The sequence below is a fragment of the Notechis scutatus genome, chromosome 3, assembly GCF_049901735.1.
Source record: "Notechis scutatus isolate UNSWTSFEM ecotype Mainland chromosome 3, rNotScu1.2, whole genome shotgun sequence".
NCBI lineage: Eukaryota > Metazoa > Chordata > Lepidosauria > Squamata > Elapidae > Notechis > Notechis scutatus.
This window is the reverse complement of record NC_142011.1, coordinates 106,549,532-106,574,272: the sequence shown is the minus strand read 5'-3', so window position 1 is coordinate 106,574,272 and position 24,741 is coordinate 106,549,532. Positions and strand designations below refer to the sequence as shown.

The 24,741-nt window shown below is 41.1% G+C and overlaps 1 protein-coding gene across 2 annotated transcripts in view; it reads right to left on the bottom strand.

The window, feature by feature from the left end:
• The window catches only part of ASTN1 (astrotactin 1), a 254,516-nt gene that overhangs the window by 210,600 nt on the left and 19,175 nt on the right, over positions 1-24,741 (bottom strand). The gene's annotated exons all lie outside the window — the stretch shown is intronic.

The following is a 24,741-nucleotide window of genomic DNA, read 5'->3' as shown; positions in this document are numbered from 1 at the left end:
CTCAACAATGTCACTGGACAACATACAACTTAAAATAATTACAATACCAAGTTCAAAACAAAAAAGGAAACAAACTTAACATGGAACAAGACTGCATCATGGCAAACTCACATTACATAACTTGGATGGACACACTCCAACTTATCTTACAAGTCAGGTAACATGGGATGGGCAAAAACAATGGGTGAGGCAGTCCTTAACTAATTAGGCTTGCCTAGGGTCCTAGGTCATAGGCGGTTATAAGTTATAATCAAATTCTTGACTTCCACCCAGAAATGTACTGCATCTAGGATAGTAGAGGTGGTATAGGGGTATACATAATAAATAATACATAGGAGTTAAGTATAGGACTTGGACATTTTGCCTCACGTATTTCTAAAAAACACTGTTATATCATTAGCATGGTAAATCCTTCATTTAGATATCCCAAGAATGTCCAAATGATTTATTTTAAAATTTCAATAAAAATTGCAGATAAAAATATTAGTAAGAATAATACATTCTGAATTCCAGCTCTTTGGCCATCTTTTATAAAGACTGATCCTTTATCACATTCTTTTAATGCACACATTCTATTAAAAGCATTAATGCATTAATATCTATTTCTGGATAGGTGTGCATAGGATTACGCTATAAATCACCTATTTTATTATTTTTGTATAAGTGTTTCTTACAAACCTTTTAGAAATTGCTCTCAGGTTCCTAATTACTTGTGAATATGTTGGCTGGCATAATATTGTAGAAAATAGTGCTAACTTTATTTTCATTCTGGGTGATAAGCATTTTTAGTTTGTGTGTAAAAAATGAGTTGTGTTGAATGTTTTAGATTTTTTTTCTCCGCATGCTATACAATACATCATTGGAACTACAGGAACCTTCATAATGTATGACTAAAATAAATTATTTCAACTCTACCAAAACCAATTCATGAAACTTTTTTTTAAAAGCATTAGTCCACTTGTTGTAACGTAATCTTTGTTTTCTAATGAAAGCCAAGAATGAACTTGCAATGAACTAGCAGCATTACAAAAGGCTTATTCTAAAATGCTTAAACTTTTAAATTACTCTAAACCCTATTTTAAAAAGGAATCCTTTTTTAAGCTGCTTAGTAGAAATAGAACTCTTCAACAAAACCAGGGACTTTGTGGTTCATACAGCATACACAAATCATTATATATAAAATGGGCGTTGGTCCTTACCTGACACGCCATTTCTCTTGAGCCGTGAGGATCATCCAGAGAGTGGGAGGTGCTTCAGTCTGCGTCGTTGAAGGCTGAGCTTAATTACTGAGGAACGCTCCGCCCTGTATCACGTGACTCCCTTGCGTTCCCCAGTTTATGCGAGGTCGAGAGTGGAGAGAAGGTCGTGCTCTCATCCTACTATACTAAAAGGTTCATTGGCCGAAACAAGACCCCACCAGACAGTGAAATAATAAGGGTGGGGCTAGATGATCCTCACGGCTCAAGAGAAATGGCGTGTCAGGTAAGGACCAACGCCCATTCTCCTTAGAGCCGTTCGGATCATCCAGAGAGGGGGACATACCAAAGCTTGGCTGTCCTACGGGAGGGACTCCGTCTGGTTCGGTGGTCTCTGCGGTTCCTTGAGGACTCGCTGTAGGACTCGTCTACCAAACAAAGCCTCCGCCGAGGCAAAGATGTCGATCTTATAATGTCTAATGAAGGGAGATGGGGAGGCCCAGGTGGCCGCCCGACAAATATCAGCAATTGGAGCTTGGGTGGCCCAAGCTGCCGAGGTGGCTGCACTTCTGGTGGAGTGTGCTGTTATTCCGCTAGGTACCGGCAGGGCCTGAGACAAATAAGCTTTGGGGATAGTAGCTCTAATCCAGCAGCCGATGGTTGAAGGCCTAATGATTTGGGCTGAAAGGAAAGGAATAGGGATTTGGACCACCTGAAGGGCTGGGTACGCTTAATGTAAATGCGGAGGGCCCGCCTCACGTCCAGGGTGTGCCAAAGCTTCTCCCTTTCCCGCGAGGGATTGGGGCAGAAGTTCGGAAGTGTGAGTTCCTGTGCCCTGTGGAAGGCTGAGTTGACCTTGGGCAAGAAAGTAGGGTCCGGCCGGAGAACCACCCGGTCGGCATGGAAGATGCAAAAGTCCTTCCTCACCGACAAGGCTGCTATCTCCGATATTCGGCGAGCCGAAGTGATGGCCACCAGAAACACCACTTTGAATGTTAGAAACTGGAGTGTGGATTCCCTGAGAGGCTCAAAGGGATGTTTAGTAAGGGACACAAGGACCTTATTGAGGTCCCAGGTAGGGTAACGGTGAATTGTTGGGGGACACAGGTTAGTGGCTTCTCTGAGGAATGCCCTAATGCGAGGGTGGAGGGAAAGGGAACCCAGATTTGTCACAAGCAATGACGGTTGAGAGGGCTGAGACCTGACGCCTCAGGGTGTTTGGGGAAAGTCCTTTCCTCAGACCTTCTTGGAGGAATTCCAAAACTTGAGCGATGGAGGGTGAAAGCGGGTTGACCTGGAAACTATGGCACCACTTGCAGAAACTATTCCAAGTGGCATTGTATATTCGGGTTGTTGAGGGCCGCCTGGCAGCTAAAATGGTATCAATAACCTGGTCAGAAAACTGCTCCTTTCTTAGACGTTCCCGCTCAACCTCCAAACGGCTAACTGGAGCCACTGAGGGTCCGGGTGTTGGAGGGGCCCCTGAGAGAGGGATATCCTGTTCGGGAGAATTTTCCAGGGAGGGGCCACCGATAAGTTGCGGAGGTCCGCAAACCATGGGCGTCTGGGCCAGTAGGGGGCCACTAGAATCAGTTCTGCTTTCTCGGAGATGAGCTTCTGGATGACTCTGGGGACTAGGGCTAATGGAGGGAATGGATATAGGAGCCCTGCAGGCCAGGGGCAATGGAGGGCGTTGTAATTCTCGGCCCCGTGGGAGGAGTACCTCGAGAAAAACCTGGGGAGTTGAGTGTTGAGGGGGCATGCGAAGAGGTCTACGGACGGGAGACCAAACCTCGTGGTCGCCTCCCTGAACAGTGACGGGTGGATGCGCCACTCGGACTGGTCCACCGTGGTCCTGCTCAGCCAGTCTGCTTGGGTGTTTGAGTCCCCTGAGATGTGTTCGGCTTTGAGGGAGAGGAGATTGCGCTCCGCCCAATGGCAGAGGCGCTCGGCCTCTCTCATCAAGCGTATGGACTGGGTGCCCCCTTGTCGGTTGACGTGAGCCTTGGCGGTGACGTTGTCCGTGAGTATAAGGACATGTCGCCCGCGTACCTGAGGGAGGAAGTTGCGCAGGGCCAGATGGATGGAGCGGAGTTCCAGCCAGTTTATACTGCATGCCCGTTCTGCCTGCGACCATCTGCCCTGTGTCGAGAGCGAGTGGATGTGAGCGCCCCATCCGGACAGGCTGGCGTCTGTGGTGAGGGTGAGGCGTTGGGGCTCCTTGAAGCAATGTCCCTTGCTGATGGTGGGACTGGTCCACCAAAGGAGAGACGTGAGGACCCTTGAAGGCACCTTGACCGTGGCCTTTGAATTGCTTCTGCCGGTCCTTTGGAACGGGAGCAGGAACCACTGTAGAGATCTGGTGTGTAACCAGGCCCAGGGAACAATGGAGATACATGAGACCATTTTACCTAGTAATTTAGACAATTCTAAAAGTGTTACCTTTCTTGATCGTCTGATATGTTTGACAGTTTCCTGGATGCTAAGGAATCTTTCCGAGGAAAGGAAGACCTTTCCTTGAACTGAGTCAATGACGGACCCCAAGTGGTTGATCCGTGTAGATGGTAACAATTGGCTCTTTTGCCAGTTTACTAGGAACCCATGGTCTTGGAGGGCAGAAAGAGTAGCTCTGATATCCTTTTCCGCTTGGAGTCTGGAGTGAGACAGGATGAGGATGTCATCCAGGTAACAGTGGAGACGAACCGGGAGGTTCCTGAGATGGGCCGCTAGAGCCGCGAGGACCTTAGTGAAGGTTCTCGGGGCAGAGGCCAACCCAAAGGGAAGGGCCACATATTGGAAGTGGCGGTGGTTGTAGCAGAACCTGAGGAATTTGGAATGGGAGGGCTGGATTGGGATGTGAAGATATGCCTCTGAAAGGTCTATAGAGGATAGCCAGTCCCCCTGCCTGATGCCCAGTAGAATGGACTGTAGGGTGTGCATCTTAAACCTGTGGTGGATCAGGTAACGGTTAAGGCGTTTCAGGTCTAGAATAGCCCTCCATCCCCCTGAGGATTTGGGGACTACAAAGAGATGGGAGTAGAACCCTTGCCCCCGCTGGAATGGTGGGATGGGTTGTATAGCCTGTATGGTGAGGAGATGATGGATAGCTGAATCCATTAAATTGCGTTTGGTGGGATCCCTCGAGGGGGGGGATGCCATAAAAAAGTCAGGAGGGGCGCGCTGGAATTCAAGCGCGAGACCAAGTCTGATGGTGTCCCGGACCCAGGCATCGGAGGTGGAGGAGTCCCATCAGTCGGCAAAATGCTTGAGGCGTCCACCGATGGGAAGGGAGGGACGGGATCTATCTGGTGCGCCGGAAGGGCTTCCCTCCTGAACCCCTGAAGGGACGCCTGTAGCTGCCGCCCCTCCTGTTCCTGTCGCCCGGATCAGCTCGATCCTGGGGCTGGAATGGCCAGAAGGAGGGGGGTCTCGGATACCTGGGCGGGAAAAGTGACTGGTAGAAAGGTCGGGAGGAACCTCTCCAAAATGGCTGAGGGGCTCTTGACTCTGACCTCCGAAAAAGGGGAGGAAGGAATTTTTTCTTGCTTCGGGTTTCAGCTAGCAATGGCTCCAGGGCAGTGCCAAATAGTTTGTCCCCCTTAATGGGGGCAGTGGCCAACTTAACCTTGTTTTTTACATCCGCCTGCCAGTGTTTGAGCCAGAGCAGGCGGCGGGTTGTAACATGAGAGGTTATTGCTCGGGTGGAGAACTTAACCGTGTGGTAGGTGGCGTCGGCCAAGAATTCTGCCGCTGCCGTCAGTTTGGCGATGTCCTGATGTGCCCTTGTGTTAGAGGGGGGGACATGCTGTTTCAGTTGTCGGAGCTACCGGATCGAAGACCTGGTGAAGAAGGATGCGGCCGTGGCCAATCTAATGTCCCAGGTGTCAGCTTGGTGGGCCCTACGTAAGGCTAGTTCGGACCTCTTGTCCTCGGGTTTCAGAGCCTCCAGGGGATCACTGGGGAAGGAGGAGGATGCTAAGCCAACGATGGGCTCATCTACCTCGAGGGTGTTAAGCAGGTTGCAGAAACTCGAATCGAGGTTAAAAAACCTCTTGTCCTGGCTGGATGGGGCAGGAGGGGTCCTTGTAGAGTCCAGCTGGTTTGAAACTAGGTCGTGAAATATGGGTGGAGCCGGAATAACCTCCGCTTCCACCACGGGCTGCCTAAAAATGGAATCCTCTTGTCCCTCCGCCGGGGAAGGGAGAGCCGAGGGGGACTGCACAGACAGGCCAGATATGTTCTTGGCCTTAAATAGGAGCAATTTAAACATGTGTGGCTTGAATAGACCCACAAAGGTGGGTTGATCGGGAGACCCTCGTCCTCGGACATATCCCCTTCCATAGGGTCTATCTCAGATAGGGGCTCCCCGTGGTGCGTGGACCCCCATTCAAATTCCTCCTCCTCCCTGAACTGATCCAGGTCTTCTATGGCCTCCTCCAGTTCCCCTTCTGGGAGAGGGCTGTCCCTCTGTAAAGGTACCTGACCATGAGGAGGGTCCGATCTAGGCGAAGACCTGACTGATAGCGACTCGCGTTCGGGCGCCATCGAGGGGGGACCGGACCTGGACATGTGCTGGAGGCCCTCTGCAATCCCCTGGCGGATAGCCCGTTCCATCCATGCCTGCATCTGTGCAGGGATCTCGACTGTGGCGGCCTCCTCCTGGCACAGACCCGCGGCCGTGGGCGTGAATGTAGCTTCGGGCGTCCGTCTGGACGTTGGTCCGGGGACCTGGTGTCCCTGGGATGAGCTGCGCCTGGAGAGGGAAGAGCAATCTGGAGGGGGGGGTGTCTGGAGGTAGAGGGAATGGAGGGTGGAAGGGCTGGAGGCACAGGTTGTGACTCTCTAGATCACCTGTCAAATTCCTTCTCCAGTACCTTATGACGTCTTAGGGCGTCTCTCTGAGAGGCCTTGGAAGGTTCTTTAGAAGCTTCCTTAGCCTGTCTGCGCAGGTGGTAGGACTTAGATCTGGCCTTCAAGGAAGGGCCTTTAGCGGAATTGTCATCTGCCATTTTAGAAGTAAGGACTGTAATAAATCTAAAGGCGGTTGGCTCGCCAAGGGTTCGACCTACAACAAAGGCCGGGTGTCCTTTCAGCTGGCCCGCGCCCCCTTTTGGAATTTAGATGTATACAATCTATAATAATCTTATTGTTATAATTATTAATATATATATATACGTATGTGTACAATTAAATCTATAATTCAATTAGTATTGATAATGTGTTATAGTCATATATCGATAAGATATATATATATATATATATGTTTTCTGAGGTTCTCGGGTATTTGTATGTGGATCTTTGGTTATTCGGGTTTTCTCCGCTACTTTGAATCTTACGCGGGAGAAAACCCGAAAACCTGAATAACCAAAGATCCATATATATATATATATATATATATATATATATATATATATATATATATATAATTATAATATTTATTATTATTATTATTATTATTATTATTTTATTATTTATTTTTTTGACAAGTATCTAATTCGAGGACTGGTTCAGTGCTCCCAGGAGGGAGTGACCCCAGAGGTTGATGTTAATTATGTTAATTATGAACGCCTGAGGCTGGAAAGGAGGCCTCTGGCAGCTGGAGCTCCCAGGCAACAACCGGGAGGGATAGGCCGCAATTCTTAGCTCTGAGCGCTGCTGCGGAAAGCCAACAATTTTTCCAATTCTTTATTAATGCCCCAATACAGCTCTCACAGGCTAGAAGGCCTGTGACTGGAACTAATAACTTCGCAGCTGCAATGAGGCCAGTTCAAAATGGCGCCCGAGCACGCGGCGGCTCCCAAAATGGCGGCCGCCCACGAACGTCTTATACACGGGCCGCTCAGAGCGAAGATTAAGCCTCTCCGGCAAGTCTAGAAGCCGTGAGAGGCAGCCAGGCAAGATATCGCCCCTTCCTGGGGCGATCGGCGTTCGCGGTGGGGGGGAACACCAGCTGCGCTTTTACAGCGCGATCCGATCAGGCCGCTGTAAGGGCGGCGTGGAGAAGCGGCAGGAAGAAAACCGAAATGGGGGCGAGTGGGTTGGCGCCGGAGCGCGAAAACCGCCCGCTATCCCCCTTGGGGGCGAAGAACGCGCTCCCCTTGCTGTAAGTCCACCCCAAATGCGCAGAGCTAAAGGAAGAAAACAGTAAATAAGTCAGACCTGAATTTAAAGGGAATACTTGAATCGGCCAAGGAGAAAGATTCACACAGCCTATCCTCACGAAGGCTGAGCATAAACTGGGGAACGCAAGGGACCCACGTGATACAGGGCGGAGCGTTCCTCAGTAATTAAGCTCAGCCTTCAACGACGCAGACTGAAGCACCTCCCACTCTCTGGATGATCCGAACGGCTCTAAGGAGAATATTGTGTAACATATCTAAAATCTTCTTATCAGAATGCAGTATCAGGAAGTCAAGCATACTACTCCTCAAAACAGAAGAAAAAAATCCAGAAAATCCTGTCCTTGTTCACTTTGAATCCCCATCCTCTATGTATTGCAACCTGTAGCTCTAGTCTACACCATCCCCCAAAACATTAATTGCACAGCCCGTGGCCACAAAAAAACAGCCTCCTCCTATGCCTAAGGGCCATAGGCAAAAGTCTATAGTGGCGCTGATTAGTCACTGATAGATTTAGAAGATGATTCTAACATAGCGAGAGCCTTGCTTTTAAAAAGAAGTCTTAGAAACACTGTCTTACCTTTCCAGTCTATTTGTTTCAGTTACTTTAAGAAAGTTAGTTTTTTTTAAACACACACACACTCAAAGACATTTTTGATCAGGTAGTAAGAAACCCACCGTCTCTCTCCTGATATTTGTAACAGTTAGCGTGGTCTCACTCTGTGACTTAATCCTCACAAGAACCCTATGAGGGAGATACATTAGACGTAGAGACAATAACTAATGTAATATAGTTCAGTTTAGTACAAAAACTGAAAGAAAGGCCAGAGGGGATCCAGCTCCTTTATTGGTTGTGATAGCTTACCTTAGCTATTGTTTCAAGAAAAAGAGAAAGAGCTCACAATACGATTAAATGGAAAGATTGGAGGTGGGAATTGTGGATATAATTTATCTTTCTTCCCTATTCACACAACCCCATAATTCAAGAACAAATGCTGTTCTGCTAGAATTGCTTAGCCAGTTTTCGATTCAAGAGACAGAGACTTTGATTCGAGCCAAACTCAATTAATTTCTTTAATAAGATTTTGCAAACCATTATTTCAGAGAGTTTGCCGAAGTCCAAACACAACTGTTGCTTTCTATTTAGTTGTGCCCATTTAGTAATTCAATCAGTCAAAAAAAAAAAAACCATCAACTTCCACTGACATAATTTAGTCTCTATTAGTCTCTAGGTTCTTGAAGATTTCCATCAAGTTTCTGTTATTATGCTACATATTGAGCAAGGACAACTATTTGGAGGCTCAAATAAGACTCACACAAATTACTGTGGGAGTGGGGGAGATAGAAGCCTATAATACAGAACTGTTGTTCCCAATTTTGTTGCAAATTAAAGGTTGTTTAACAAGGATTGGGATTCAGCCAATTTCCACAACTTGAACCAAAATACCGCAACAGATTCTTGCTATCAAGAGAAGGAAAGAACAAAGGTGTAGTGAATAAGAAGTCAGACTAGGACCAGGGGGAGGCAGGTTCCAATCAGTCATAGAGATTCATTTGTACCAATCACTCTCTCTAGCTCACAAGACTGTTGCAGTGGGGGGGGGGGCATAAAAAGAGGGGGAACTATGTATATTGTCTTCAGCTTCTGAATAAAAAGCAGGATATGCATCTAACAAATTAACAGGCCCATATATTAAAGTGATGTCAGCTTACACTATCAGCACTCATTTATTAGTGCCCAAAATATAAATGCAAAGCTAACTTTGGCCACCTTTGTACACACTGACTTTAGTGAGCCTCACAAACTTTACCATGGGTCAAAAATATTGTATATCATATGGCTTTAGATTAAATTTAATCATGGCTGCTTCGATAAAATCCAGGACTTTGGAGAAGGAAGAAAAGGATGAATTTTCTATCTTTCTCTTACCATCCCAGTTCTGATAATCACACCTACACAACATTTAAAAGTAAAAAAGAAAAACTATCATCTTCCTACCTACCTAACCTACCTACCCACCCATCCATCCATCCATATACACAAACACACACATCTCAGTGAATTTATATGAAGCCTGGTCCTCTGTCTTCTCCTCAGCTCTCCATGGTCCTGAATTTTGGATTTCCGAACTGTAAACTTTTCTCAATTGGCCAAGTTCCTCCCCATGTGTCAGCCTTCAAGATTTTTCTCCCTTTGCTTTGCTTCTTTCGGCTGTCATAAGTAACGGGGGGGAGGAGGGGGGAATGATTATGGGAAATGAGCTGGAGGTGTTACAAACCAGAACTATATAAGCTGGGGGGGGGGGGTACATTCTTGCTTAGGTTTCTATCCTATGCTATGCGCAGCTGCAACCCTTTATCAAACTATGTCAAGGTCAACGGACAGAAGCCTCATCACCACCTGGAGATGCCCACATGATGATATACACAACTTTTAATTGGATGAGCCAATTGAACTATTGGGGGTGGGAATGTTGCCATTACTTTGTATATGTGATTTACGCGCCCATTTTCTCAGATTCAGAATTCTTTTGTTGCTACCACTTGATTTCCAGTAAAAGATATCTTTTCTCTGATTAAAAGAGTCTAAGTATTTCTTTCTTGGATTTTGAATGGAGCACCAGCTGACACCACGTTTCACAACATAAGCCCACAATAATAGGCATCCATGGATGACAGTTTCCAAAACAAGAAAGGGACCATTCAAGAAAAATGTCTGGCTTATCAAAGGCCTGTTCACAATACACATACTGAACATGTATTGCAAGTGGAGTGATGGCTATTAATAATGTTCCACTGACAGTTTAGTTCCCTGCTCTAAGAAGCCCGCTGCAATTGTCCCAGTGAGGCCATCAAATTGATATGAATACATTACAAACATTGCTGTCATCCCAGACAGTTCAATAATAATGGAAAGGAGAACTGTAAGCACCAATAAACTCAGATTACTCCAGTTTAAATGTTTAAGCCACAGCCTATTAACCCAGAGATACAGCCTCAGTAATATTCAGAACAGTAAAGTAATGACAGGGAGATGTAAAATGGGAAATAAAATAAGAACAAATCTGTTCTGCATTTCTCTTAATTCAAGGTCAAATAACCCAACATCTAAAAGGATAAACCAAAATTAAAACATGGGAAGAATATATACAATACATCTTGAAATAACTGAGTCAACCAGAATTGCTGGGAGTTGGTCAGATGATGATGATGATGATGATGATGATGATGATGATGATGATTTGCACAGTCAGCCAGATGTTTAGACTAGGTTTGGCTTTTTTGTCTACTTATCGAGTCCTTACCAAGGACCTGGGATAGGCAAATCTGGATGTTTGATGGTGTTACAGATACTGCCACAGGATGGAAGCTGTTCCAAGTAAAGCTGCCTTCTGCAATTGACTGATGGCAAATTTTTCAATGCCTATGGTATTCAAGTGATGGTCCAGTTGTTTTGGGACTGCACCCAAGGTGCTTATGACTATTGGTACTACCCTTCCTTGCCTTTGCCATAGTCTATTTCTATTTGTAGGTCTTTGTATTTTGTTATATTCTCTAGTTCTTTCTCTTCTCTTCTGCTGTCTCCAGGCACTGCCACATCCACTATCCAGACTTTTTTGTCTTTATCGACAACTGTTAAGTCCGGGGTGTTATGTGGCAGGTGCCTGTCTGTCTGGATTCTGAAGTCCCAGAGCAATTTAACTTTTTCATTTTCTATGACTTTTTCTATTTTATGGTCCCTATTAGGAATATAAGTCACCTAACAGCTATTTGGGTTGGAAATATATAAATCAAGACAGACATTTTAATACTGTATCTTTAAGAAAATCCTAGAAGTGTAATTGGGTGTGGTTTCTCAAACAGCCATAAGATGGAGCCATAAACCTGGGTTGTTTTAGTCTTAGTCACAGAAGAGAGTGTGAGTGAGTCCCTGTTTTCCTTCTGTTGGAGAGTTTTGCCATTCCTCCATTTTTCTTAATTGACTGATATTTTTGGATTTGATGTAAGTCTGATACTGAACTGTTTTTGATACTGGACTTTGTTATTGGATTATCCCTGGACTGAAAACTGACAGATCTTACCTGTGAATGACTTTGGACTGTGTTTGAACTTTGCTTTAACGTTTCTGGAAGTAAAAACCTACATTTACGGTACAGTGTATCTGTGTGCTGTGTGTGTATTATTCAAACACTACTCTCTATTCGTCTCCCTGTACATGCTCATTCTCCTAACGGGGAATTATCTCAACAGTCTCACCAGTTCCTGCTTACAGGCAAATGATATTTCTTGCAGCTCTTTCAATGCACCATTGTTGCTACTTTGTCATGCTACTGCTTGTGGTCAATTTGTGCAATCTTCTTGCAGCAACTTACCAGGTGGTCCACTGTTTCTTCAGCTTCTTTGCATAGGCAGAACTTACTGTCTGTTCCTGTCTTCTCAATTCTGGCTTTGTATACATTTGTCCTTAAGGCTTGGTCTTGCATAGCCAGAATTAATCCCTCAGTCCCTTTCTTTAACTTTCCTGCGTTTAGCCATTGTCAGGTATTGTTATTATCTGCTTTCCCTGCTATCTTTTTAATGTACTGGCCATGTAATGCTTTGTCTTCCCATGCCTCCATTCTGTCCTTCATTTGGTCTTTCTTGTAGGCCAGTTTGGTTTCTCTGGTAGTCAGCAAGCCTTCCTGGAATATTAACTTCAGTGCATCTTCTTCATTGTCCTTCAGATATTCTTTCAAAGCCCTTTTTTCTTCTTCAATTATCTGATATACTTGCAACATTCCATGCCCACCTTGGTAGGTAGAGTCTGTCAATGTTGCTGTGAGGATGAAGGGCATGATTCATTGTCATTATTTTTCTGGTCTTCCTATCCATTGCTTTTAATTCTGTTTGAGTCAAGTTCACTATTCCAGTTGTGTATCTAATAACTGGTATTGTCCAGGTGTTGGCCTTAAGTTGATTGCCTTAAGTAGATTTAAACATAGCTTTTACCCAAGTGCTGTGATCAGGTTAAATGCAGAGTTATGAATCTGGTGGTCTTAACATATATATATCCTGGTTGTATAGTTTTTAATTGTTAATTGTTTCAATTTGTTTTACATTGTTATTTGTATATGTCTTTTGGTGTTGTTCAGTTGTATGTTGTGAAAGAGCACCTTATTTCGTTGTTCTCAGGTTCTGAGTACAATGACAATAAATTTATCTTATCTTATCTTATCTTGATGGTATTTCCTCCATTGAGTTTGGACTTTAAGATCTTTTTCACTGTCTTGATATATTCACCTCTAATTAACTGTATTCGTATTTTCTTGACTTCAGTGTGCTTGATGTTGTCAACTTGAAAGATACCCCAGGTATTTGTAGTAATCATCTTCTTCCATACTCTTAATGTTATTTTCATGGGGCATCTTGATTCCTTAAGTTTTCACTATTTTTCCTTGTTTGATAGTGAATGTGGCACATTTGTCCAATCCAAACTCCATTGCAATATCTTGGCTATATATACGAACAGCGTTTTTCCATACAGCTTCAGATCATCTATTATTATTATTATTACCCTCAAGATGTCAACAGCACTGTTTCCAGTTCACCACAAGCTTCCTGTTCTGACCTGTTTTTCTCTTCTACTGATGGAATATGAAGAAATATCATTAGGTTTTCTTTGCATTTGCCAAACAATGTATAAGGAGTAATGGAATCTGAATAAGCAAAATATACAAACGGGATCTGAAATAAAGTAAGATGAGTGTGATTTGTAGCAAAGTTTATTTTAAAATGCATAGTAGTTGATTACATGAAACAATGACAAAAAAAATCCAAAACCCATAATAATATATTGCTTTAATGACTTGAGTAGAGGAAAAGGAATAGGGAAGCAGTTTTAAAAAGAAGAAACAATAAAAAGAATGTAAATAGTTATTTCTCTTATTAAAAAGTTAACAAAAAAGAACAATTTATTTTGGAAGAATAAAGGTGGGGGGAAAAAGCTACCCCAGTGATTCCAAACTCACTAAAAAAAAAATTATTTAAATTTTCACAAAACATACAAATACAAATAAAATATCTTTTTTTGAGAACAGCGTGGCCCGGGGTTATCACTTCTCCATACAGACATAAACTCAATACATATTTATCTTATACATTCTAATCCATATTTTATAACTATTTTTACATTTTTTTCCAATAGCTTTTCCCTTTCTTTACTTCCTATAGCCTCATTTTAAATTATCTCATTCCTTTCTTAATTCAATTACATATCTTTTTTAAAATCTTTCTAATCAATGTTTTTATACTTTCGTCTGTCCTGTTTACAATTTCATATTATCTTTTCACATAAAACAAATTTTCCCCTGTAATTACTAGACTGGAGTGTAACACCTTTGTATCTTTTTTCAAATCTTATTTTAAAAAATTAAGTTACATCTTTACAGTTATAACATTCATTTTCTAACCTCTATTTTATAACACATACCTATTTTCAATCGAATTCTGCTTGGTACATTCTCTTAAAATACACACTAAATTCTTAAAAGAAAAAAGTATATATGTATATATATATGTGTGTATATATGTATAACAATAGTAAATGGAATAATTATTCTATTCAAGTACAGCTCTGCCATTAATATTAATAACAATCTTTTACATTTCTAATTCTTTTAACAAACATTACCTAGTAATATCAGTTGTCTTTCACTTTAATCATCTATATTTCATATTTTACTTATTACTGTCTTTAAATAAAAAACCAAACAATAGTTATTAACAGTAGTCAATAAAGTTATTATTCTTATTCAAGTTCATCTTGTCATCTGATAAAAATCTTCCATGTCTCTTTTCAGTTTTTTTAAACGTTCTTTTCAAATCATTGAGAGCCTTATTCTCTTTACAAACAAATATTCCACTACACATCAATAGAAATTTTTTCTATCACTTTAATCATCTAACATATTTTCTAACTATTTCTAATATAACAATGCTATCCCATGCACCCTTGCAGAATCCTCTCCTTAAGTTAAATTTTAACCATTGTCTCTGTGTCTTTTAAATAGGTTTATACCTTTAATTCTTGTACATTTTTCCTGTACCTCTATATCTTGTTTCTGTTTTTTGTAGCTTCTTTTCCTTTCCCTCTTCCCTCTCTTCTTCTCCCTCCCCCTTTTATTCCCTTTTCTATCTGATTCTCCCTTCTGTGATCCTCCCTTCTGCTTCTTCCTGATATTATGATTACTTTTCAAATTACTCTTTTTTTTTTGGTTGTTGCTTCAGTGCTTAAGTTTTTAACTCCTTTTCCCCCCTTTTCCTTTTTTACTCCGCTTAAAATTGCTTGGTCATTAAAGATGGCTTCTTCGTTGTCCCGCCCTTCTTGTTCTGCCAACGTTTCTTGTTGTTTTTCATAGTTCAAGATCTCCATTTCTAAAAATTGAAATACGAAGCCAAAAGATTCTCTTCCGTCGTGCATCTTCTTTTTGATCTTTAAGTCTCATTTTTAACTCTTCAAGGAGTGATGCCATTTTAAAAAATTTTAAACAACCCCCAACTGATTTTATTTTATTTCATTAGGATCCTCCATCCAAAGTTCCAGGAATCATCCAATAATCCAAAACCGTTTCTTGCTTCTTTTCTCACTTTCTCTTTCCAGGGGCTTTGTTATCTTATAACAAAGTTTCAGCTACAATGTATCTTTGCAAGCCTTGTTAAAATTCCACTATCATTTTTTTTAAGTTCCAGGTGGTCTCCTCCATTTTCCAGATTCCACCCTCTTTTTCCCTCTGCTGCTTTCTTTCTTTTTTTAAAAGAGTTTTTAAATTATCCAAGAATCTTTACCCCTTTGACACTTTATTTTCAGCTAGAAATAGCCTATTAATGTCAAAGTGGATTATTATCAATTTCTTATTCGAATCTCTTCTTCTTAATATTCCAAGTCAGTTAAAACTGTCGATGTTAGAGGGAAAAAAGCCAATTCCGTTTCCTTTCCGTTTCTCTTTTGCAGCTTAAAATCTTTTTTAGGAATAGTATTAGTCTTTAAAATTCAGGTTCCAGGTACCTTAAATAGATGTTCTCCATTCAACCCGGTCTGTCAAACTTTCTCCTTTAAACTTCCTCCTGCACAATCTTGTCTGGTCGGGTTCTTCTTTGAGGTGGCCATTTCTGAGGAGAGATGCGGTTCTCCTCAACCCTGCTGACGGCTCCCCCTTCTTCACCACCTCTACGGGGTGGCTTCAGCCCCGAATCTGGGCGGCTCGGGGCGCTCCAGCGGTGAGCACGTATCAAAACCGCGGACAGATCGTGATTTCGGCTGGTCGTCGAAGAAGCCCAAACCGGAAGACCCAAACTCACTAAAAATTAACAAGGAACATCACAGGAGGTAACCTAGAGAGATGATATGGACCAGAGCAGGTGAGTGGCATACTTACTGCTTCCCATAGGAGCAAAGCACTATGCAGCTCAAAAGATCCTGCAAGTAAATGTCTTTGCTGCCTGTCAGAATGATTAGCAGTAAAAAGCAAAGCCGGAATTTTTAAGCAGTGTCAGTTTAGCCAATCCAATAGATCAGGGGCCCATTCCTGTCATTCCTCATGTCTTTTCCGAAACCAACTTTCCTCAAGCAAACATCTTTCACATTGTGTAATTACCAATTTCTATACAAATTCTCAAAGGAGGTTACAGTTCCCCTACAGCACCATTTATAGAAAGTAAAAATCCTACCCTGACAAAGTATGAACTATATTTATTATCTATAAAGAAACAGCAGCAGCTTTTACCAGATTGGGCCTAAAAGTCCATCTAGTTCAACATTCTGGGACCACTTGAAGGCAGCAGGTCTTCTGTATCATTTGCCCAAGCAACTGGAATCATTATACAGTAGCATTTAGGTAATAATTTCTCTATTAATTTGCTTTAGCTTTTCTTTAAAACTAATAATATCCATCATGGCATTTAATGGCGATGATGAAACCAACATATTACAGGTTTAATAAATGCAAGGATGTGAGCCTATAGACCAGATTTTAACAAAAAAGGAAAGGAAAACAAATAAGTACATTTTATAATATTCTATTCTACAAGCAATTAAAACCATTTTTACAAAAGCTCTGGGAATTTTTGGTTCTCACAAAAATAAGTACCCAAGAACAAATATAAATAAATAAAACAAGATAATTATCCATGTCTCCATCATTTTATGAAGTTCTATTTCTTTCCACTATTCTTCATATAAGCACTTCAGGGATCATGAGCTGGCCATAAAACAGGTAGTCTTCAATTTATGACCACAATTGGAACTAGAATTTATGCGGATAAACAACACAGTTAAGTGATTTGTGCCTGATTTTACAACATTTTTGGGGGGCCAAGATTGTTAAACAAACCACTGCAATTGTTAAGTGAATAATGCAATTGTTAAGCAATTTTAGCTTCCCCTGTTGACTTTGCTTGTCAGAAACCAACTGGGAAGGTCACAAAAGGTGATCACATGGTCCTGGGATGCCACATCTGTTTTAAGTACTTGCAAGTTGCCAAGTGCTTGAATTTTGACCCTGTAACCATGGGGATGCTGCAATGGTCATAAGTGCAAGGACCAGGTTGTAAGTCATTTTTTTCAGGGCTGATGTAAGTTAGAATAGTCATTAAGCAAATGGTTGAAAGTTGAGAAGTACCTCTAGTCTGTCCCTACAAAGTAAGATATGTTGCATAACTTATACTGTCTCTCACTAAAGTCCCTGGTGTCTGTATTCAATATGCTGAATTTGACTGTGCATATTCTTGACTTATGGTTATGCTGATTTAAGATATGAGAGTGATTTTAGCTGATCCAAATGACTCATTCCTTCCCTGCTCTAGCAGGGACTTGCTCTTTCACATTAATAATGTCCTTTTCTGGCAAACTTCCTAGTCATGACTGTCACAAATCCACTTGAAATCAGTTTTGTATTTAAGAAAACAGTTTTGTATTTTCACTGCTACTAAACCAACCAACCAACCAACCAAAAAGCATGATCTCAAATGTATCTATTCTATGATAACATCTTTATATTGAGGATGCCCAGCATCTTCCAATTGTAGTTTTTTGTCACTCTCAGTGGCTACAGTTATCCAGAAGTTTGAAAGGGGTATTCAAGTGAGAATATAGTATCTTCTTATCTTAGCGGAATCAAAACATGAAGTTGACAAATCAGCAGCTGTTTGTTCAACACCCAAGCAATTTTGTTCTACCTTACAAAGAGGATTTCCACAATATTTTGCCTGAAGCAATACTTGCAATCAGCTTGGGGTCTGTGAAATAAATCGTAAGAATGGGAAATGCTGAAAAATTGCAACATTGACTGTGGTTTGCTCTAGAAGTCACAAAAAAACCAACAATTAATTCCACAGACAAGTGGACAGGGAAGCAGTGCTACCACCTATGACAAAGGGACGGTCCAAGGCCTCCCATTTGTCATCCTTAGATGACATCCTTAGACAAACTTCAACAGATAATTAGAACTGCAGAAAAAACTATTATTACCAACCTGCCTTCCATTGAGTATCTCTATACTGCATGAGCCAGAAAGAGGGCTGTGAAAATATCTACAGACCAGTGATGGTATGTCACCGATTTGGCCAAACCGGTAGTAAAAATCACTACCAATTGGGCCTAACAGGTAGTTTAAAAAAAGCCTCCAATCAGCTGAGAGGATAAAAGACCGAAAAACGCATGGAAGGGTAGGAGGGTCACTCCTAGCTTTTTGTTTCTTCATCCTCTCAGCTGATTGGCTTGTTAGGGGCGCACGCATTAGGGGCACACGCACACGCACAATCACCCATTAAACCAGTAGCTACTAAGGTAGGATCCCACTACTGCTATAGACCCCTTACATCCTGGACATACTGTTGGAGTAAATTTGCCTAGCTGGTCAGTCACTCTGGCAAGATGTACCAATAGTCCTTGACTTATGACATAATTGGGAGTGGAACTTCTGTTGTTAAATGGGTTGTACCTAATTTTACAACTTCTGCTGTAGTCATGAAATAAATCACCATAGTCGTTAAGTGAAGCACACAGTCATTAAGTGAATCCAGCTTCCCCATTGAGTTTGCTTTTGTCAGAAGCCAGCTGGAAAAATTGCAGATGGTGATCATTTGACTCTGGGATATGTAACCATCATAAATCCATGCCGGTTAGTTACCATGTGACCACAGGGACGCTGCAGCAGTTGTAAAGTGTGAGTTGCAACTTACTTTTTTTCAGTGCCATTATGACTTCAAACAGTTGTTAATGGTTATAATTCAAGGGCTACCTATAGTAAAAAAAAAATGTCATTACAGCAAGGGAAACAAGAAATATATAACTCTAGTCTAAAAGTAGGACTCCCATGGCCCATATATTTATTTTAAAAAATTTCTTTGTTCTGATGAAATCCATCCTAAACTTTTGCAGCTTTTATAGTTTGGCATTTAGCCCTGCTGCCTTTGCTGAAGCAAAACCTCAGCAATTTGAACTAACATAAGTAGGTGAACAAAAAGAAGACACAACAATGGCAACAATAAAAAGAACAGAATACAATTTGTAAATAAATCAGTCAGTGGAAAAAAATAATCATCCACACCATAATGCCTGCAAAATGGGGAAGGTAGAGAGAAGGAGAAAAGAATGGTAGAGAATTATCTTCTGGGAAACAAGGTCCAATTATAAAAGAAAAAGAAAAAAAAGAAAAGTTGTGCTAAGAAACAGAGAGAAAATAAACTTACTAAAAATATATAACGAAACTTGACTATCCCCAGTTTTTGCACTGATCTGAATTTTATAAGCTTTTCCAATCAAAGTATTGTATATATTGCTTGCAAAGCACATTGGAAAGAATACATGCACGTTTATCTTCATACATGAATTTTCATGTGGACTTAGCTAAACCGTTTGCAAATGAATGTGGCAGCACAATGAATGAACTTAACATTTGAAAGAAGTATAACACCGATTAATCCACTCTAGTTGCACCAGCACAGAACTACAAAATTGAGCAAATGGGGCAATAAAGCATTTACTGAGTTAGTTTTGAAACCCTAAAAATATGTCACAATCTAAGCTATGCTTTAAAAAGGCAATTTAAGCTAATTCTTTTCTCGCTCACTTTTATCTGTTTTCTTTCCACTTGCTGGGGAAACCTTCCATATAGTAGCTACGCTCCTTCCCTATAGTAGCTAAAGAAATATTAGCACAAACTAAACAGTACTTAGCAGTGAGCCTATTTTGTAGTACATCTTTCTGCAAAATGTATTCTCCCTGTAATGGGACATTAATGTGCGCTTGCTTTTATTACTGCAATTACAGGTTATAAATCACAATGTGTCCCTCACTAACAGAATCTATAGGAATGTTCTGTGTTCCCTGGGTAGCAGTTGAATGCTTAGCTCCCACAGCGTCAAGGCTGCCTGTTTTCTTAACTATGGTGGTAGCTACACAGAAACTGAATTGTTATTATCCAGACTCCCCGCCTCCCACATTGTCCTCCGCAAAGGAAAAAGAAGAAGAAGGGGGGAGCCAAGCCATAGCTGTAGGCTTGCCTCAGGAGGCCATTGAGTGTCACAGAAGCCTGTGGCACCCTCTGCCTGCTGCCAGAGGGAATCATCATCCCCTCCAGAGCACACCTTCCATTTTAATGTAGACCAAAGAGAAGAAATAAATTTGCCTTTCCCAAGAAAACGCATGCTCTAAATCACTGCTATGAATAGAAGTGATTCAGAAGACGAGGTGGGAAAGAAAGAAACACCAGGAGACGAGGTGGGAAAGAAAGAAACACCAGGGTGCCCACCTCTGGAAGCAGCTGAAATCACAAGTAATCTCAAGAGACTGAGAAAAACATGTTATCTCAGAGGTCCTAGTAGAATGGATATATTAGAATGGCAGCTTTGGCTAGGTGTCAACACTTGAAAGAAACACATAAGGGCAGAAAACCTATTAAGAGAAGGGGGCAAGGAGGAGTGCAGCTTATTCAAACTAAGGTTACTCCTTAATGTTTCTTCCTTTTCTCTGGTGTGATACAGAGGATGCATCATGGCAACAGTGGCTTCTACTGCTGCTGTTGTCTATTTAAGTATGCTTACAAGTAATTCAATGTATTACCTTACTCGGTCTCTCCTTTCTCTAGGAACAGATATAGAACAAACCCAAAAATCATCATATTCAGGAATCTACTCCTTTGCAGATTTACACTGCTTAATTCAATCCAGTTTATAATACAAAATTAGCTGGCTCAATCATATCATAAATCCACTGCATTTACTGCTCCAACTTCTATTCAGGAAACAATACCATAGTTGTATTTCCGTACTACAGAATACCATGGTATTTCAGCTGAATTGTGTCACATTGATATAACTGAGTCTGAAGTGTGCTTCTCTTCACCTAGATAAGAGTCTCTGACTCCAATAATGGCTAGCCACATGCTGTGCAAGTTTCACAAGCAGAAATTATGCAAGAAAACTCTCCCTTCAAGCATCTTACAAGCAAAGATATGGTGCTTTTGCGGGGGGGAGTGAGTAGGCGTGTACATATTTTACGTCTTTTCCATTTTGACCCAGAAAATATTGCAGTTTTTTTTTCCTTACACAATCTGAGAGATACTTGGGATTGTTTTTCCCTCATTGAGTATATTACCGAATCTATATACTGTATGGACATATTACAATTGCTATTTGCTTGAATGTATGCTTTTCCAGATGGATAAGCAAAAACACTAATGCATTGAACTTCATCACAATTACAAAGCTGACTACAATCAAACAGGTATTTACCCTGTAGTTGCATGCCAAACTCTAACACAGATTCTGATCTGTGACCCCCTGGGCTACATAGCTGCAGAGTGTAATAAGGCTTGCTGATTGCTTATGTGCTGACTTCATTCCCTTAGAAAAACAAATTTTATGGCTAGGAAATGATATGGTACCACAGGCTCCTTTGCAGAACAAAAGTAGTCTTTCTGCCCAAGAAAAAAAAAGAAAAATAATGACAAATCAAGCAGGCGGTATATATCAGCATTTACTACCCATCCTTTCCATATAAAGATGAGAGCTTGTGAGGAATTATCAGCAGCCATCAATTTTGAACAGCTACCTAATAAAGAACATATTCATGTTTGCTTGAATTTCTGTGATTGCACTGTATCAGAACGTTATTGGAAAGATGATAGCATAGTGTCAATAGGTCTCTAGGTCAATAAGTCAATGAAAGACCAATAACAAAATTTTAGAGCATATAAGATCATATATATGTATGTATGTATGTATGTATCTATGTATATATATGTATATGTATGGTGTTCAGCTTTGTTCGGGTATTTTCCCACGTCATTATAGTTGTGCTTTTAAAGTTTTAGCAACGTTTCGGCAGAATCTCATCTGCCATCATCAGGCTTCTGTATAGTGTTCGTCTGTGTGTCAGGCTTTCACAGCCATTTCTGTTTTAAATATGGTGCTAGCCTCGTGCTTTGTTAGAATTGTTTTTTTTTCTTCATCCTGATTGGTTGGGAGTCTTGGTGTATGTTTATTTGTCTTGGAGTTTGCTGCCTTCTGCTTGATTCATGTTTCTAATATCTTCTGTCTGTTTTGTAGTGGTTTTTTTTTTTTTTTTGTCTTGATTAGCTGGCAACATTGTGTTTCGTGTATTGGGGGCTTTTAGCGCAGCTTGGCTTCAGGTGAATGGCCGGCTATCGTTTATTAGGAATTAGATTTCATCTGGGTGGCTGGCTGGGGTGTGCTTGGGCATTATATATATTTAATGACACCATTAAAGCCAACATCTTTAACACATTCTTTGGCTCAGTATTTGTAAACAGCAATGGATCATGCCCAGTATTTCCTAGTCGAACCACAGACAACTACAATGATCTAATACATATCGATTTTACAGAAGACAATGTTGAAAAAGCACTAGGCAATCTAAAACCATCTCTATCTATTGGACTGGATAGAATATGTGCCTACTTCTTAAAAAAGCTATCCACTGCCACAGCCGAACCTCTAAGCATAATCTTTGAAAAATCTTTCAGGACCAACTCCTTGCCAAACCTATGGTCACTAGCCACGGTCATCCCCATCTTCAAAAAGGGAGACCCCAGCCTAGTTGAAAATTACAGACCAATCTCTTTATGCTGCGTCACCTGTAAAGTCATGGAATCAATTATTAACCAATCCATTATCCTCCACTTAGAGACAAACAACCTACTCTCCAATAAACAATTTGGTTTCAGAAAAAAACTATCTTGTAATCTGCAACTCTTACACTGCAAAAATATATGGACTACACAACTCGATCAGGACAAAGCAATAGACGCAATTTACATAGACTTCTGTAAAGCCTTTGATTTAGTGGTACACGACAAACTACTCCTAAAACTAAAATCTTATGGTGTCTCTGGACACCTGCATAACTGGATAGAAGCATTCCTGTCAAACAGACAACACATGGTCAAAATTGGGAGTGTCCTGTTAAATTCTGTACCTGTCAACAGTGGTGTCCCCCAAGACCAACACTCTTCATACTCTATATAAATGAGCTCTGTGATCATATTAAGAGCAACTGCGTTCTCTTTGCTGATGATGTAAAGGTAGTCAACACCACAAATAATACTGCTACCCTTCAAAAAGACCTTGACTATGTATCAGAATGGTCAATCAAATGGCAACTTCAAATCTCAACAAATAAATGCTCTGTCTTACATATTGGCAAAAAAAAATATCAGAAAATAAAATACAAGCTGAATAGTCAAGACCTTGTTGATGATTTAAACTCTGTCAAGGACCTTGGAGTACTCATCTCGAATTATCTAAGTGCTAGAGCCCACTGTTACTACATAGCCAAAAAGGCATTAAGAGTTATTAACCAAATCCTATGTAGCTTTTTCTTTAGTAATATCACACTACTAACTAAGGCCTAAAAAACATTTGCTAGACCAATACTCGAATACAGCTCATCAGTCTGGAACCTGCATTACGTATCTGATATTAATAGTTGAGAAAGTCCACAAATATTTCACAAGAAGAGTTCTCCACTCCTCTACTCGTTGCATAATACCTTATGCCACCAGACTTGAAACTCTAGACCAGTGGTTCCCAACTTTTTTTTCACCCCGCACCCCTAAAGAAATTTCACTCGAACCTTGCACCCCCTGAAATAAATAAAAAATAAAAATGCCAACATATAGCCAATATCCTATTATTTACCTGGACTTTTCTCACACCCCCTGGAATATCGTCTCGCACCCCCAGGGGGTGCAAGCACCCCAGGTTGGGAACCCCTGCTCTAGACCTAGAAAACCTAGAACTACGCTGCCTTCGGTCTGTTTTAAGTATAGTATATAAAATCATACATTGCAATGTCCTACCTGTCAATGAATACTTCAGCTTCAACCATAGCAATACAAGAGCACACAACAGATTAAAAACTCAAGGTAAACCGCACCAAACTGGATTGCAGGAAATACGACTTCAGCAACAGAGTGGTCAATGTCTGGAATACTCTACCTGACTCTGTGATTTCTTCCCCAAACCCCAAAAACTTTAACCTTAGACTGTCTACTATTGACCTCACCCCTTTCCTAAGAGGTCTGTATAGTTTCTTTTTATTTTTCTTATATGTATCCATTTCATGTATTCATAACTATGTTTATTCTTATACCTGTTATCTTATAATTGCTTGACAAAATAAAATGAATAAATAAAAAAACTCTGAAGCAGCACTATTCCGTATAAATTCCATATAAATATTTTTTTTTCACTTCTTACAAGTGTTAAGGTGACCTCTACCATACAGGAACAGATTACTTCACTTGTATGCTGAAATGCTATATGCAGTCGCTATCACCAATACTGAGGTCACTGGGCATAGCAAATTAAAGAGGTAAGCTTATTAGAAGCATAGGTGTCTTATTAGAAGCATCACAAATTAAACCTTTCCTCCTCATCTAGCTTGATTTTAAGAAAATCCTTCTCCTTGATGTTTAAACGTTACCTGCTATTAACTGAGCAGCCCGAAAGATGTTTTAAAAAGCAATCTGTAACTACAAACAAGATCTGAAATATCACTTGTTAAACTTTACAAGGTCATACCAAAGACCTTCCTCTGAACATATGCAGGCACTCTTTCCCTTTTTCCTGTGTCACTGTCACTTCAGTGGATGTTCTGAGAACAGGTTAATTCTTCATGTCACCTTCCTGCATTGCCATCAGAGAAGTGCAGACAAGCCTTGTCACCCTTGTCAAGTATATTCAGCTCATTGTCATGCTCCCTGCCGGTGGTTCTTTAGCTGAAAGGTTTTGGGACTGCAGAAACCAAACCTCCTGAGGAAGAACACCACCAAGCAATGGCATAAGCAAGCTGTGGTCATTAAAAGGAGCCAGTGAATACCAAAGAAACTGGAGATTCAGCAGAGATGGAAAGAGATGGAACCACC